Source organism: Nothobranchius furzeri, chromosome 4 (genome assembly GCF_043380555.1).
Source record: "Nothobranchius furzeri strain GRZ-AD chromosome 4, NfurGRZ-RIMD1, whole genome shotgun sequence".
NCBI classification, from domain to species: domain Eukaryota; kingdom Metazoa; phylum Chordata; class Actinopteri; order Cyprinodontiformes; family Nothobranchiidae; genus Nothobranchius; species Nothobranchius furzeri.
The window spans coordinates 56,124,053-56,141,622 of NC_091744.1; positions in this window are offsets into that span (position 1 = coordinate 56,124,053).

A 17,570-nucleotide genomic window follows, 5' to 3' on the forward strand; every position below is an offset into this window, starting at 1 on the left:
TGCGCCGCAGACTCAGCAGTACCTCCAGGAGGCAGAATTGATAGAAAACATAGTTCCTGCCTGGAACTGGAATAAAGTAGTTCTGCAACTCGATTAAACCATCTGGCTGTTTCCTTTAAGGTGTTTTCTTAACCAATCTCCCAGCCACACATAGTATTTGGTGAGAAATACTGATATTTGAAAACATGTACCTAAGAGGAGGTTTAAAAAACAAACTTGGTTCCTCTGTGAGGATATAAATGCTGAGTGAAAGAAGAAATTTCCATAAAAAGAGAAGAAAATAAACTTAGCATTAGGCCATATAGCTTTACATGCTTTTCAGAAAAGATTAGCCATGCTAGCTATTTTTAGCACTTTTTACTTCATTTGTAAGACGGTGAAAATATCCTCTTTCTGTTTGAATAGTCACGTTAAATAAAACTGAGGATTTGTAAGAAGATGATATGGAAGTTCCTGAGTTTCATATTGTTTCAGGTCAAGACAGCCCGACCAGATTAGCCGTTAGCTTATCTGATACCACTGAAATCATTCAAAGAGCTGTCAACAGATTTTTCGTTTTCTTATTATATTTGCAGAAACCCACCCATGAAGCGTTGAATACTGGTTTAATGTATCTTGCTCTGAAAAGTTTTCTGTTTTGTGACTCCTGAATACATCTGAGCTGGATGGTTGGTTCACTGAAGAGAACAAGACTTCAGATGACTCGTCGTGAGACATTTGCAGCTCTATGAATGTATTTTAAATCATTCCTGTCTACCTACTATGGAAACCACATTACAAATGTATCTCAGCTTGATTCTATAAATATGCTTTAATTGAGCTGTATTTTGGTAGGTGGGAGGTCCTGAAGGACATGAAGTGGTGGTGAAATATGGAACTCTGAGGAGCCAACAGTAGCCAGTGGTTTATAGAGCATTACTCATTAGCACAATCTTAATCATTTAGTTGTGTTTGCCCCACACTGGAGTGGGGGTGCCCATATGTATCCGACTATGAAACGGTGGCAGCCCCGTGGGTACGTCTGGCCGCCCTCGCTCGTCTGAGAGCCGCTATTCAGGAGTCCCTTGTCTACTTGGGGTGATTATTACTGCTGAGGGTGGCAGGGCTGGAGCTAACTGCTCCCTCCCAGATAATTGAAGTCCTTGTTTAAGTGCCATGTTACCTAGCAGGTCTCAGACCCGGACTGTTTTATTTTAATCTTGTAGAAAGCAGGCTGTGATTGTAATTATTTGATAGTCCACTCGTTCACAGCTCAGTGGAATTGAGGGTTATACCTCAGACCCACAGCTGCAGTAGAGGACAGGGCTTCGTTTGTTTTCATGTCAGCTTAGGTCATGGCATTATTTATGATTTTTCTTTTTCTTTTTTTTTTTTTGTACCGTGTCCTGTCTGGCTGTGAAGCAAACAGAACTGATGTCTGAATGCTGGTAACAAGCCTTACAGATTTACTCTCAGGTGGAGCATCAAAGCGTCTGATTTTAAAGTCACACCTGATACTTAAAACTTGATTGTTTTTGAATGCTTTGCTCCAGACACGGAGTCAGAGGTGAAAGAGAAAGGAAAAGACAAAAGGTGGGGAGATAGGGGGGAAGGGGTTGGGGGTTCCACAAAAATAAACAATAATGAACAAGAGTGTGCTTCTAGACCTGCAGAAAGAGACAAGAAAAAAAAGCAAAACAAAAAACAAAAAAATGGGACACAACAACAATACAACAAGATCAAGCTATCACTGCATCAACTTGATGAAGAAATATCTAATCAACATTGTTTAACTGAACAGTCACACGATGATAAATCACAGTGCATTTAGTGCCCACCATAGCCCACCAAAGTCTTAAGACCTGTGTTGAACGTGCCCAAGCCCATACTTTTGAGAGCACCATGTGAGCACCTGTGTGCGTACACGCGCTTGTTTATGTAAGGTTTCTCTATAGGAGCGTCCAATAGAGAGTGTGAGGGACTGCAGATCTGCCCCCCAAAATTGCGTAGGAGACGGAGGGAGCTCCAAGTCCCAGAGATCCAGGCGCTGCCCCAGAACACAGGAACCCCAAGGAGACTGCAACCAGAAAGGCCACCGCCCCCTCAAGGGGCACAGAGGATCGCCCCGGGGGCCACAACCAGCAGCCGGCAGAGTCCCGGGAGATATCAGCGGCAAGCCCACAGGCCCGCCCGCAGCCTCCCACCCCCTAGCCGGCCGAGCCCGGGACCCAGCGACCCGGGACCCAGGGGCGACCACCCCCGCCGGGGACCCAGCAGAGCCCAGGGATCCAGACCCCACCAGGCCGCCACCGGGATTGATCAGGCAGACGGCAAAAATATTAAACCCCCTGACCTGGGAGCTACGAACACTCAGGCAGACCAAGGCACCACACCCCACACCAGGTGTGGCAGGGGGAGGAGAGACGAAGATCTATATCATCAAAAGAAGTCCCAGGAGAGGGGAGGAGTCAAAGGCCCCACCTGACATATACAGTCATACACAAACACAGTCACACACTCCCTCCCTCATGCTCACACATACACATACAACCAAAGACTTTAAAAAATGTACGCACCCACTCATGCTCCCCATACACACCCTATTCACTCTGGTCCCGTTACTGCTGCACATGGGGTACAACCATTACTGGTTACCAGAGTTTGACCCTTTTTGCTGGGGTGCTGATAAGCAGGCTCCGCCGCCAAACGCTGAGCACAGCAACCCACCACCCCAGACGCCTACCAGATGGCCAGATCTCCCTCCTAGCCTCCAGCCCCAGGAAGCCAAGAAACAACAGAGGTCTGCTAAGACCCCTAGTCTCCCTCTACCTGCTCCAATATAGTGTTGTGTGTTGATGAGGTGTATTCCATGGCTGTGATGAATGGGCAGTGCGGGCATTGTCTGGCCTATGCTAGCTGATGCCACCGCACCACCCCACTTGCACCCACAGCCCTCAGTGTCCAAGTGCAGTTTAAAATTGGAAGTGGGCACATGCACTCGGGAGGAGGCCTCTGCCAAGTGCCGTTGAATGTGCTCACTCCCAAGGCCCTAAGTGTGTGTTTGCGTGGAATGTCGTTGGTGGAAGTGTATAAGGTGCACATAAAATTGGGGGGCAGGCTGCCACAGCAATGCGGAAATGGGGTCCATACCCGCACTCCCTGACTTGTCCACCTCCCAAGGTCCTATGTGCATGTTTGTGTGATGATGTGAGGGAGCAGGAGGAGAGAAATATGCGGAGGTGGGGAGGAATGGCTGGTTGGGCTTGCTATTTATGATTTTTCAGGCCTTTACGTGACATGCTTTTTTATGGATTTGGTATTGTTGAAAGCAAAATGCTCTTTGTTTAGAAACCTCCTCTGGTTCCTTGGCAGTTTTCCTCGTCTTGTTCATTTCTAACTCAACAAAAGAGTCAAACATCTTTTTAACTCATTCACTGCCAGCGTTTCTCACCGTTTTTACTGTTTTTTTAAGAGTCACAGAACGTTGCGCGCTAGCATGATGTCGATGCCAAAACAACCAAAACAAAGAGGAGACTCACCTCTTACATCAGGAAGAAGCCGCATGTTTCAAGCGTTATCCGTTCTTTCATAATCCGTTGTCGAATTGTGATCGGCAGACGCTTTTCCGGTTCGCGCCTCACTTTTTTTACAGGAACGGCCCAAAACGATCTCCAAACACATGGATGTGTTGCTTCCTGATCATGTGATCTGTGACGTATGCGGATGAAGGTCGGCTTCAGGGCTGAGATGTTTGTGCTCTCAGCGCGGGGGCTCGTTCCGATGCTCAAACAGAAAAAAAATGCAAATGACGACTTTAGTCGTCAATGGCAGTGAATGAGTTAATTAATAATAATGTTTGTACCTCAAATGAAAGGTATGTTTAAAAGAATGTCTGTGACTGAAACCAGTACAGCTGAGTAGCTGTTTAATGCACTCCAACAATATTTGTCATCCTATTGGTGGCTCATTTGCTCACACCAGACTCCTCAGCCTATCAGAAGCAACCGGCACCTCTGGAAGTAATGCTTGGGTATTTTGAGGTCCTAAAAGTACCTTTGAGCTCAGATTAAAAAACAGACTGTTGAGGTGGTTATTTTCAGCCACCAGGTGTTTATCAAGTGTAAATATAGGTTGTATGTGCAATGTGATTCTGTATTTACCTCACGTCCACATTTGGGTTAGTGTATTTAAATAGGTAGCGTTAGCTGCATACCCGGCTTTGTGCATTCACACTGGGTTGTGGTCATCTCATGCGCTTACTTAACGGAGGTTCTCAAAATAGCAACGCTCCAGTGAGATGATGTGTTTACATGTGACAGACACTTCTAAAAGTATGGGGTAAGGGGCCTGGCAGCTTACAAAACTATATCTCAATGTGTGGTTAGCCTTTAGGTAGCACTCTCAGGGAACTGTGTGTTTGTGTGTGTGTGCGTGCGTGCGTGCGTGAGTGTGTGTGTGTGTGTGTGTGTGTGTGTGTGTGTGTGTGTGTGTGTGTGTGTGTGTGTGTGTGTGTGTGTGTGTGTGTGTGTGTGTGTGTGTGTGTGTGTGTGTGTGTGTGTGTGTGTGTGGATAGAGACAAGGGGGAGCTTGTGTCCAACCAGACCTATTAACTCTCATGGGGTGGGGGCTGTGGCTAACAGTTAGAGCTAACCACAGCTGAATTGAGCAGTTTGCATGGCCAGGCCCAGTCCATGTTAGTGGACCATGTGCGAGTATTCAGTAGTGTTTTTTGTTGTTCAGCATGGGTATGTGTATTTTGTAACATGTGAGAGGTCAGGGCACATGTTGTGCCAAATGTCATAAAAGATTTAGTGGAAAAGTTAATCATTACAAAGTTGTCTGTCTTGTTTTCTGTACCTTAAACAAAAAAATCCACATTTTACAGTATTGGTGATGAAGAAGAGTTCAAAGGAAGGTGTGAGTGCAACTGTGCTACAATGAAGAAAAAAGGTTTAGAAAAAATGTCACTGCAAACCAAACGAACGCCTTTTACAAGCCTGGACGCCGACAGCTGCTTTATTATAGGTTGGTTAACCATTTAGTGATTCAGAGAATCCTGTCGTCTTGTTTTTCCTGGGGTAGTTATGCCATTTGAATTCATTAGCTCATGATAATGTTATCGCTAATGCTAACGATCAGTATGTGCTAGGATTTACTTGTAATACAATTTATTTTAAATAATAAATAAAATGTGTTTTAAATCCATATTTTGGTACGTTTGTTTTATTTTAATAAGCTATAAACACCACGTGACAACACTAAGCTAACTGCTAAAAACATTAGCATTCAACAGGAGTCATGTTGGTGAACACAAATCAAAGCAAATCGCCCTGAATTGTTTAAAACAATAACTACATTACCTATCATAGTTATGCAGATGACACCCAGATTTACATAGCTCTATCACCTAATGAGTCTGGTTCCCTAGACTCAAGCAAGTTAATGACTGGATGCACCCTTACCAAAAAGAAGTACACTGAAGTATACTTGATATTATATACTTAAAGTATACTTCTGTTTCATAAGGGCAGTCATGTTTCCTTCAGTTAAGAAAAGACAAGACTGAAGCTATTGTCTTTGGAAATAAGGATAGGATGGAAGCTATTTCTCGACTTAGCCCCAAAGGAATAAAGACTCAGGTTAGAAATCTTGGTGTTACCATTGATTCAGACCTGAGCTTCACTGGTCACATTAAGGCTATAGGGAGCCTAAGTCAAGCCCACCTACTTCCGCACCTTGGGTCCCCGGAAGAACAAAAAAATTAATGCAAGTCAACGGGGCTAAAAACGCTACTTTCTAATTCTGCTTGTGCCACGGATTTTACATATGATGTCCATGAATTTTAAAGACACATTTTAATATCAAGAGAGTGCTTATTTTCGAACAGGGGGAAACGCTGTTTTGGGTTTTGTGTGAAAATAAGTCCTGGGCTACAAATGTGCTTCACGAAAGTGACGTCATCGAACCAGACACAGAGAAAACTGAGGGAAAAGGGCTGTAAGTTCAGCAAACTTCCCAAAGGAGGAAAGAACCACCATAAATATGGTCATATAGTAAGTAGCAGCTACGCTAGGGGAGAGGAGATTATGTGGTGACTTCACATATGCGATGTGCTGATTTCTAGTTTGTAGTCATGCTAATTACGAAGTTTTACAAGCTAATAAATCTCAAAGTACGTGACAGGTGTGGTCAAAACACCCATCATTATTTTTCATTTAAATTGCGGTCCAACATATGTGTGATCCAGGGCGTAAGGCAAAGCGGATTAGAAAATAGCGTTTTTAGCCCCGTTGACATGCATTCATCTTTTCATTCTTTCGGGGACCCATGGTGCGGAAGTAGACTTAGGCTCCCTATAACTAGATCAGTGTTTTGTCATCTCCATCAATTAGCAAGATTCAGAGGTCTCACGTCAAAACAAGACATGGAGAAACTCATTCATGTGTTCATCTCCAGCAGGCTGGACTATTGCAATGGTCTTCTAACTGGTCTTCCCAAAAAAGATGAGAAGCAACTGCAGCTTATTCAGAATGCTGCTGCTAGAGTCTTAACAAGAACCAACAGACCCAAGCATATCACTCCTGTTCTTAAATCTCTACAATGGTTACCAGTAAACTACAGGATCAACTTCAACTTCAAAACTTTCTTTTCTCCCCTCACACTGCCGCCATTCTCGTCCACAGCCTCGTCACCTCCCGTATCGACTATTGCAATTCACTTCATGGTCTCCCCAACAAACTCCTTCATAAACTGCAACTGGTCCAGAATTCAGCAGCCCGTATTATCACCAGAGCCCCTTCCTTTCACCACATCACCCCGGTTCTCCAGCAGCTTCACTGGCTCCCAGTTAAATTCAGGTCCATCTTCAAAATTCTCCTCCATACCTTCAAAGCAATCCACAACCTCTCTCCTCCATATATCTCAGACCTTATAAGTATTCACACCCCATCCCGTTCTCTCAGATCTTCTTCTTCCATCCATCTTGCGGTAACTTCTGCCTGTCTCGCTACCATGGGGAGCAGAGCTTTCAGCCGCTCTGCTCCTCGTCTCTGGAACTCACTTCCCCCAGACATCAGGAACATCGACAGTTTTACCCTTTTCGGAACAAAACTCAAAACACATATGTTTAAATCTGCCTACAACCTCTGATTTTATTGAACTGTTTCTCTCTGTTTTTTTTTTCTTCTTGTTTGGGTATTATTATTGTTTTATTGTATTTTATTACGTGTTTTCTGTCAAGTGACCTTGGGTGTTCTGAAAGGCGCTTTTAAATAAAATGTATTATTATTATTATCAAAGTGCTTCTACTAGTTTATAACTCACTCAGTGGCATGAGGCCAAAATACATGTTGGATCTTCATCCAGATACACTCAGCAGAGCTCTCAGATCCTTGAGAAACAGTCAGCTGGTAGAACCTCGGGTCAGAACCAAACAGGGTGAAGCTGCTTTTAGCTACTCTGCTGCACACAGATGGAATCAGCTTCCTTTTAACCTCATGTGCCCCAACTCTAGTGACCTTTAAATCAAAATTAAAACCCCTCATGTATTCATCAGCCTTTGAATAAATGTTCTCATGCTGCACTTTATGCGCTGTAACTGCTACACATTTGACTGCCTTTTATCTGTTTGTTGAGTCTGAAATTAATATCTACATTTCTTTGTTTGCTGTGTGCGCTGCTCTTGCTTCTGCAAAGCACTTTGAATTGATTTTGTGTTTCAAATGTGCTATACAAGTAAAGCTGCCTTGCCTTGCTCATGGCCGAGAAATGCTCTGCTTTCACCTGAATGCCAAATCAACAGTTATTCTTGGTTGTAAGCCAATATGAGCGAGTCCATCAATGCTAATTTCACAGGGTGTCGTAGATCTGTGTGGCTTTTTCTGACCAGCGCGTTTCCCCATCTATTTTCTTGTGGTAGCTAATGAAGAAAATATTCAGCATGCATATGAAACTCAGAGTGCCCAATTGTATTTCAAAAGAACAAGTAGTAAAAATTCTCAGTGAACCACCACAATAATCTCAATCCACTTCAGGTATAGGTGTAGACCTCCCTTCATAGACTCCTCTGCCTGAGGCTGAGGAGGAAATTATATTTATTTCCAATATGGCTGCTGCCTCTTGGGTGGTCCCTACCACATATTTGCCTCTGTGTGCAAATATGTTCATGTTTGAGTGTGTGCAGAGTTTTTTTTTTTTTTGTCCTGTTGCTTTAAGATTTGGCTAATTAATTTGGCCCTGTGGTTTTTTAAGGGGGCATTTTTTGTTTTATTTTTTGACATGCACAATTCACAGATTTTCTTACCCAGTAATTAGTCATGCCTGCTTCTTAAGAGGGTGATCATGTAGTGAATGGGGTAAGGAGACAGCTTAGAAAAAGCTGCTGTCTGCCAGTGAGGAGGTGATGTCTTTAAAACTGAGAGAGAAATACCCTGCGAGTTTAAATGTATGAGTTTCTTTTAAGGCAGCCGTTTAATTGCTTAAATAATTGAATAAACATATTTCCTTCTTTGCAGAATAACCCAGACATACTATAGGCCCAAGAATGTTCCTCTAACACACAAAATCTATATTTTCCACATATCCGTTTGCTCTAACCGCATGGCGCATCACGAGATAAACATTCATCTACACGCTGACTCATGAGACCAAATTAGAATCAACAAATAAGCTAACATGCTTGTTTTGAGACTGCGGGAAGAAACCGGAGAACTTGGAGGACAGAGGGGCCCCCAAAGCCAAGTCTCAAACTGGAGACAGAGATTACTCTTTTACACACACACACACAAACACACACACACACACACACACACACACACACACACACACACACACACACACACACACACACATATGCATAGAGAGAGAGAGAGAGAGAGAGAGAGAGAGAGAGAGAGAGAGAGAGAGAGAGAGAGAGAGAGAGAGAGAAGTAATTAAATACAAATTATCTTCAATTGTCTTTGATTTCAGCGATAAATTTGACAAAAATGTTAAATTACACAAAAGTTACAAACTTTGAAAAGTAGTTTGTTTGTTTGTTGGCTATAAGCTACAACTTTAGCAATGTGATCTAACAAGCAGCAAAACCAGAGATGAACTGTTATCATATAATTCAGTGAAGTTGAGGATTTAAAGCAATTAAGTAGAATACAAACATGTGGGTCTGTCCTTGGAAATATTTGTTTTCTCTTTGATGACTCGTATAATAAAAGTGTGTACATATTTGTATTCTTGGTCTGAGTGAGTTCATATCGGTGGTAGGAACATGCCCGTTTCTCCCTCACTGGCAGAAACAATAGCCTGCGGTGGAGTCCTGAAGAGCAGCCAGAGTGAGGAAACATGCCAACGATTGTCTCAGCAGGAGGCGGCTCACGCTCAATCCCTCTTCAGGGAGTACAGGCAGCACGACTAGAACCAGGTGAAATTTCAGGAATGCCAGAGACCCATCTGGCAACATTTAATAGGAAATCATGCATTAGAACGGAAGACGTAGAGGATTATGTTCACTGCCCTGAGAGTTGGAATGCAAAGACAAGGCACGCGAGCGGTGCTGACTAAAGCAAAAGCCATTGGCATTCAGTGGCCAAAGAATCTGGCTTCATTTCCACCATGGGGTACACAGACGGGTGGAAGAAGTCAGTCACCTCTGTCACAACACCATTAATCTTCCCTTGAATCAAAAACTGTACTGCATTAGCTTTAAGTATTTTATTTTACTTTTGATAAAAGCTTCAAATTGAGGCAAACTAAGTTAAGATTATACAGTACTCTCAGTTCTGGGCCTTACCGACAGTGACATCATCACAGCACCAGTCAAGGACAACCCTGTGTACCATGTCTGCTTTAACCCTCTGGAGGCAGTCGCTGCAGATTTGCAACGTTAAAACCTACCTGGTTACTCCACATACGTATTTCATGAGCATTTTTTAACTCAGAACTTCCCCTGAAGGACTTAGTTGTTCATCCTTTTATCAAAACTTAGTTTGAGCCTGAGAGGGTTAAACTTATTCAGAGTAAAGCAGCAGCAGCTCGCCCATAGAGTATGCAAGGAGAAACAATGGCTGTGTCCGAATCCAGAGGTAGGATGCTTGTAAGAGCGCATTTTGAGGTCGATGACGTCAAAGCGCAGCGACGAGTACTGTCGAATTACAAGAATCCTCATTCTCGCGTCCTCAAACACGTCCTCGCTCCACCCACATTTCGAGGATGGGTCTGATGGATCCTCACAGGAGCAAGGGTATCCCAGCATGCTTTGCGCGCCGGCCGCTGGACTCGACACTCGCAACAACGGCGGACGGAGCGGGACAGCAGTACAGCTTAAAATGTAAGTTAGTTAAAAAAATAGCGGTCAAAAAATAAAATACGTGTTTGGGCACTTTTGGTTTGTTTTTTATATAAGATCTAATACCGCAAATTGTTTTTTTTTTCATGTAATTTAAGGCTAAAACATGCCCCACCGAAAACCAGCTTGAATGTTTAATAGGAAAAAACCCACCGTAAACTAGCTTGATCCCAGCAGGCTTTTTAAAAGAAAATAGCTGTAGAAAACTAAGCTGAAAGCGGTTCTGTTTATAGACATTTTTCGTTTGTATAAGTACATTTTAAGCAGAAATCAGCGAGAACGAGCTTGTATGGTGGTCCCGTCATAATTCCCGTGTGTGTGTGTTTATTTAGCGAATAAAGCTTCTCATCATTTGTTTTAAGGTTAACACCCCACCGTAAACTTGCTTGAAAGTCTAATAGGAAAAAACTCACCGTAAAAGAGCTTGCATCTTATGTAATCATGTAACGAACGCCAAAAATAACGAAAACTAAGTTTAATGTTTATTTAAGTTAATTTTTAAGAAACCACATTACTGATTTAATGTTTTTAATTTCATTTTAGGCGGAAAAAAACACAGAAAACAATTTTCATCTCCCATGTTGATAAATTAAAATATTGTTTATTGCATGTTTTATCAACTATGATTTATAATCTGACTTTGTTCTTCTATTCCTCTCTATTCTCATCAAGAACCAGTACCTTTAAGGAGCATCTGTAATTTCATTATGCCCATAGTGTTCTCTGTTGTTAAATGACAATAAAGCCTTTTAATTCTAATTCCCTTTGTCTGTAGGACTGCAAGTATCCAGGGTCAGGAGAGGGAGTCAGCGGAAAGCCCACTGCTGAAACCTGGCCCTGGTTTGTCCCCATGGACGAGGTGTTGGGACAGAGGCCTTCCACTATGCCTCCTGTCCTTATTGCTTCCATTCCCGAGGACACTCCAGGGCCAAGTGCAGCAGTGGGTGAGACAGAGGACAGGGAGAGTGGTGGAAGGAAGCCGGACTCCTCATCAGGGAGGAAAAGGAGAAGGGCTGATGAGCTCCTTGACCTGATCAGGGAGGACATGAGACAACAGAGGGAAGCGGAGGAGAGAAAGAAGGATGGACAGATTTTTAGCATTGATGGAAAGGATGGCAGAGAAATGTTTTTTTTTTCTTTTAGTTTCTTCTGGTTCAGGTTCTATATATGTGTTTGAATGTTTTTGTTATTTGTTTAAATGTAATAACATTTCTATTAATTGATAACTCTTTTTTGATCATTAACAGTTTTATTATTCAGTTTTTAACAAGTAACAACATAGTAAATAAATTGTAAGGGAACACTGTAAGGAATAAAAGTAAAATATATACAGTAAACTCGGAAAGCAGGGAGTCTTTGGTGGTGTTGCTAAATCTACTAAACATGGATCGAGGTGGATGGAGTGCAGGAACCGAGATCCGTGGCTGAACGTTTCTGGTTGGCAAGTGGAACATCAGACAGAGTGGTCTGCAGAGGGTGCTTCTGGATGCCTCATCTCACTGACCACTGCATCGTCCATCAAAAGGGTTTGCTGGGCTGGCTCAATCGACGGCTGTCACATCACTAACATTCAGATATATGCAAAAAAAGGAGATCATGAGTATAATACTTGTAACTCTAGCAGATAACAGGACTAAATGATTTTTAAACTTTAAATACAAAGGCCGGTGACGTTTATTGAGCCGTCGCAGCTCCTCAAAAACCACAAATAAAATGAAGTATTGCTGTGGATCCATTTTCAACGTCGCTACTAGCTTGTTTGCCTGTTTGCCGCCATCACGGTAGCTAGGCAACCTGACCTGGGGGCGGCAATAAAAACGAGGCTAGTACTGTCCGAATTCAGAGCCGCTGACTTCCGGTTTTAGCGGTCTTGCAAGGACCAGGCCTCGCTAGACCGGCGAGGACCCGTACTCACAAGCATCCTACCTCTGGATTCGGACACAGCCAATGTGTATATACACACTCACCTAAAGGATTATTAGGAACACCTGTTCAACTTTTCCTTCATGCAGTTATCTAATCAACCAATCACATGGCAGTTGCTTCATTGCATTTAGGGGTGTGGTCCTGGTCAAGGCAGTCTCCTGAACTCCAAACTAGGGCTGCAGCTATAGAATATTTTTGTCATCAAGTACTCTAATAAATTACCCTTTAGTGTTTATAAACCATTATATCAAATATCATGTTATAAAATATGAAAGACCTCTTAAAATGAGCAAGCAATTGCCAGTTATTCTTCAAGTTTTATTCAAAATTAGTTTTCAAAACTTCAGCACTTCAACTTTACTTCACAGTAAACAAATGCGAGCGGCTGTGGCCCAAGCAGCACCAGAACCGCTCACGGCGCATGCGCAAACATGGCTAGCCAGCTGTTTCCCTATTAACACACTTCCGTTTTAATTTCTACACTTTTTTTTTCTCACACTAACAAGGATTGTCGAGAAAGCATGTTTGCCGTGGTTATGTCAAATTATACTAACCACAAAACACTTATTTACTTTATTTAGTTTTCCTCATAAATACCTGTGTCCTCCTACAGCAGTGGTTCCCAAACTTATTTAGCCACGCACCCCCTTCTATGTCCCGACCATGTTGACGCACCCCCCAGCCCCACATCAGGGCATGGATATATATATATATATATATATATATATATATATATATATATATATCAGACGTCACGCTAAACCAGGGGTCAGCAACCTGTTCCCATCAAAGAGACATTATTACCCGTTTCCTACAGTAAAGAAAACACCACAGCAGCCGCAGTGTTGTGGGCGGGGCCTACCCTCAGACAGCAGAGCACTGCTCACAACAGGTGACAGCAGCCGGTACCGGTCACTTGTGTACGTCAAAGCTATCTTTCATAAGAAGATAATCAATAAAACGATTTATATAAAGTGGATCCAGAAGTTGTAGCCCGTCTCTGCCTACAATATTTTGATATTTTTCACCCTGTTGGTGGTTTTACTGAGCAGGTGCCACTTTTGTCATACGTTTCTTTTTAAAACATGTTTAGACTGTTCAGAATACAAATCCAGGCTCTGTCACGTTTGATTGTTGTAATTAAACTTTGTAGGTGGGGAAGGTCAGAAAAGGATCCGATCATTTTGTTTTCCCCTCATTTACAGTGACGGAGATAACGGCGCAGTGCGCCTGGCTCTGGTGTTAATCAAGTTAAATTTGCAACAATTTTCACAAGAAAACAGAACAGTTAAAAGCAGGGCTTGTGTTGACCGGATCGTTCCCGTTTTTGACCGTTTATTTTGACGGAGAAAGAATAGAAAGAATTACCCCGACGCAAGCAGACGAACTGACACTTTATTCGTTTCACAAATCGCAGATGTAGCTAAATCACTAAAGAAAAGATTTCCTTCTGAACATCTGAGCTGGACACCGCTCAGCGCAGCTCACTGTCAGCGCGTACATAAGGTGCACAGCAAGCTGAAGATGTGGAGAGGGGCTTGGAGCACGTTGCAGAACCAGAGCGCATGCAGGAAGATTCCTCCGACTGAAGCGAGAGTTTTCCAAACCCGGTCTCTCAGAGAGACTTGTCACTTAGAAAATGTTCCCTGATTATGAAAATTTGGCTGAATTGTGCTTGTTCCTGTCTCCAATGTGGCGTCTGAGGAGAGTCCCAGAATCTCACATCGTCTTCAGCTCAGAAAGCGCCGATATGATTACGCACAAGAGTGACTCGTCAACCCGGTCACACAGTAAGACCGGGTTGGACCTGTTCAGGTTTACGCAGACAATCTTTACATTTGGAATTAGCTTACAGATGTAATATTAATGCAGTAAAATATAAAGCATTTTATTTAAATATCCATTAATTATTTTACAAGCACAGAGAGCCGCATCAGATGGATGGAAGAGCCGCATGCGGCTCCAGAGCCGCGGATTGCCGACCCCTGAGCTAGGGCATGTGGGGAGGACACACACACGCACACACACACACACACACACACACACACACACACACACACACACACACACACACACACAAGGCAAATATACTTGTTTTCAATTACATTTATTGGGCCCACTTACATTTTCTTAGGCCCACCCACAAATGAGTTTCTGGCTACGCTAATGGTGACATATGACAGACTTCTCTGAGCACCGCAGCCATTACACCTTTCACCTTGCGCACCCCCTAGCGGCAGCTCGCGCACCCCCAGGGGTGCCTGCAACCACACTTGTCCCTGTCCTACAGCAATCACGAGGGACAACAGACATCAATAACAACACAACAAAAAGTCTGACGTGTTGTGTAAAAACTGCTATTTTTAGCACATCTTTAGGTCCGACGTGTTGCTACCAGTCATACAGTGTGAGCTGAAACTAAGTGCTACAAATGAAAAAGTTGCACAGTGTCCGCAGACTATATAGCGGACCTCCGAGTCCGCTTGCAGAAGTGACATTTACATGTGAAAACGCCTTACAAAGTGAAAAATGGTTTCACACCTTTTTCTGCCATCGTTCTTTTTCGCTTTTTTCGCACTCCACCGGGGTCCACCTTGTCCGCCATGGCTTAAGAGAAAGTTAGGTTACATTCGCTGCTCGCGTGTGCATTCAGCGTCACTTATTTCGGTCCGGGTGAAACATGACCACGGGCGACTGCAAAGCCATGAATTAATTAAACATGAATTAAACAAAGCCTCGAGGCAGAGAATTTGACTCGAGGCTTTTTTTACTCAAATTATTCGAGTTACTTGAGGAATCATTTCAGCCCTACTCCAAACTGAATGTCAGAATGAGAAAGAAAGGTGATTTAAGCTATTTTCAGCGTGGCGTGGTTGTTGGTGCCAGACAGGTCAGTCTGAGTATTTCACAATCTGCTCAGTTACTGGGATTTTCACACACAACCATTTCTAGGGTTTACAAAGAACGGTGTGAAAAGGGAAAAACACCCAGTATGCGGCAGTCCTGTGGGCGAAAATGCCTTGTTGATGCTAGAGGTCAGAGGAGAAGGGGCCGACTGATTCAAGCTGATAGATGAGCAACTTTGACTGAAATAACCGGTTGTTACAACCGAGGAACGCAGCAAAGCATTTGTGAAGCCACAACACGCACAACCTTGAGGCGGAAGGGCTACAACAGCAGAAGACCCCACTGGGTACCACTCATCTCCAGTACAAATAGGAAAAAGAGGCTACAATTTGCACCAGCTCACCAAAATTGGACAGTTGAAGATTGGAAAAATGTTGCCTGATCTGACGAGTCTCGATTTCTGTTGAGACATTCAAATGGTAGAGTCATAATTTGGTGTAAACAGAATGAGAACATGGATCCATCATGCCTTGTTACCACAGTGCAGGCTGCTGGTGGTGGTGTAATGGTGTGGGGGATGTTTGCTTGGCACACTTTAGGCCCCTTAGTGCCAACTGGGCATCGTTTAAATGCCACGGGCTACCTGGGCATTATTTCGGACCATGTCCATCCCTGATGGCTACTTCCAGCAGGATAATGCACCATGTCATAAAGCTCAAATAATTTGAAACTGGTTTCTTGAACATGACAATGAGTTCATTGTACTACAACGGTCCCCACAGTCACCAGATCTCAACCTGATAGAGCATCTTTGGGATGTGGTGGAACGGGAGCTTCGTGCCCTGAATGTGCATCCCACAGATCTCCATCAACTACAAGATGCTATCCTATCAATATGGGCCAACATTTCTAAAGAATGCTTTCAGCACCTTGTTGAATCAACGCCACGTTGTCAGGTTCAGAGCAGGAGGTGTAGGACCCAATATGCAGAGCACCAGACAACATGAGGCAGTAGTAGTTGAAAAAAGGTAGAATCCTTTATTTTGGGTTTATCCAAAAAAAAAACAGACAGGAAGTCAAACCAGGCATCCAGAAAACACGAACAAGTTCAGGAGTCATTAAACAAGCAGGAGTCTCAGGTTTTACACGAGGGAACAAAACACGCTGACAACAACAATGGACCGACAATCACTGAGGGACAAGACAGGGTTTTTAAACACAGAGGGAGGTAATCAGGTGAACAGGTGACAGGTGTGAGGAGTGAGATCTGGAGGGAAGACAGGTGCCGTCAATAACCTAAATGGGGGAAAGAACAAAGCAGGAGGGAAGATAAACATAAACCTATAAAACACTGAATAACTAAACCTAAAGACTAAGGGCAAATATAAACAACTAATACTAGAGGAGGACTAATACAGAATCAAATAGGAACTACCAGGGAGTGACTAGGGGGAAACATGAGGGAAGCCTAGAGAGAGCTGGTGAACATTGAGACACAGGAGGAGAACCTGGAGTGAGAACAGGAGGGGGCTGGGGACCAGAGGGACACAGAACATGACACACGTAGAATTAAGGCAGTTCTGAAGGTGAAGGGGATCAAACACCGTATTAGTATGGTGTTCCTAATAATCCTTTAGGTGAGTGTATTTCCATTGGAAATCAGTATTTTCCTATTCAAACCAAAGTAAGTCAAAGTCAAAGTCATTTATTGTCATTTCTACCACATGTGCAGGACATACAGAGAAACGAAATTGAGTTTCAGTGCACACAATTCAGAGATCAGACATACGTGGGTAAGACACATGACAAGAATTGGTGACTGCGGTCATTCGCAACATGAGTCGCGCTACCTTAATAGATAGATGAAAAGGGTGTTACATGAGGATAATTGGGGGTAAGGTAAAAAAAAAGGCATAGCAGAGTTAGACCCAGCGGGGAGTAACTCTATTATACAAAAAAAAAAAACTCCTCAACATAGAAGCACAAACATCACAGATCCAAAACATCAGAGTCCGATGGGGAGGCGGGGTTCACTCTATTACTTAGGGAAGTTCACAAGGAAATAAAACAACCATAAAGACCCCGCTAATTTTATAGGAACAACCCAAATCTCAGCTCAGTCAAACTGCAACAAAATGATTCTTAAAGCTGTTATAGCACATTTGAAAAACAAATGAGCTTGAAATTTTGTTTTCATGCCTGTGAACAACGTTCTAACATCGTATAGCTATAAAACCATTTAAAAAATAATAATAAAATGGGTCTCTCGCATTTGTCTAAAACCCCACCAATGACACATTTCAAGAGTCAACATCGATTTACTCAAGATTGTTTTATTGTCATTGTGTACAATTAAAATGACTTTATGCTCACAAAAGACAGCTAATTTTAGGAGGTAGTAGAATAAAAAACAAAAAAAGTAAAGTAACAAGGCTAAAATGGGCTGCACAGTGGCGCAGTTGTTAACACTGTTGCCTCG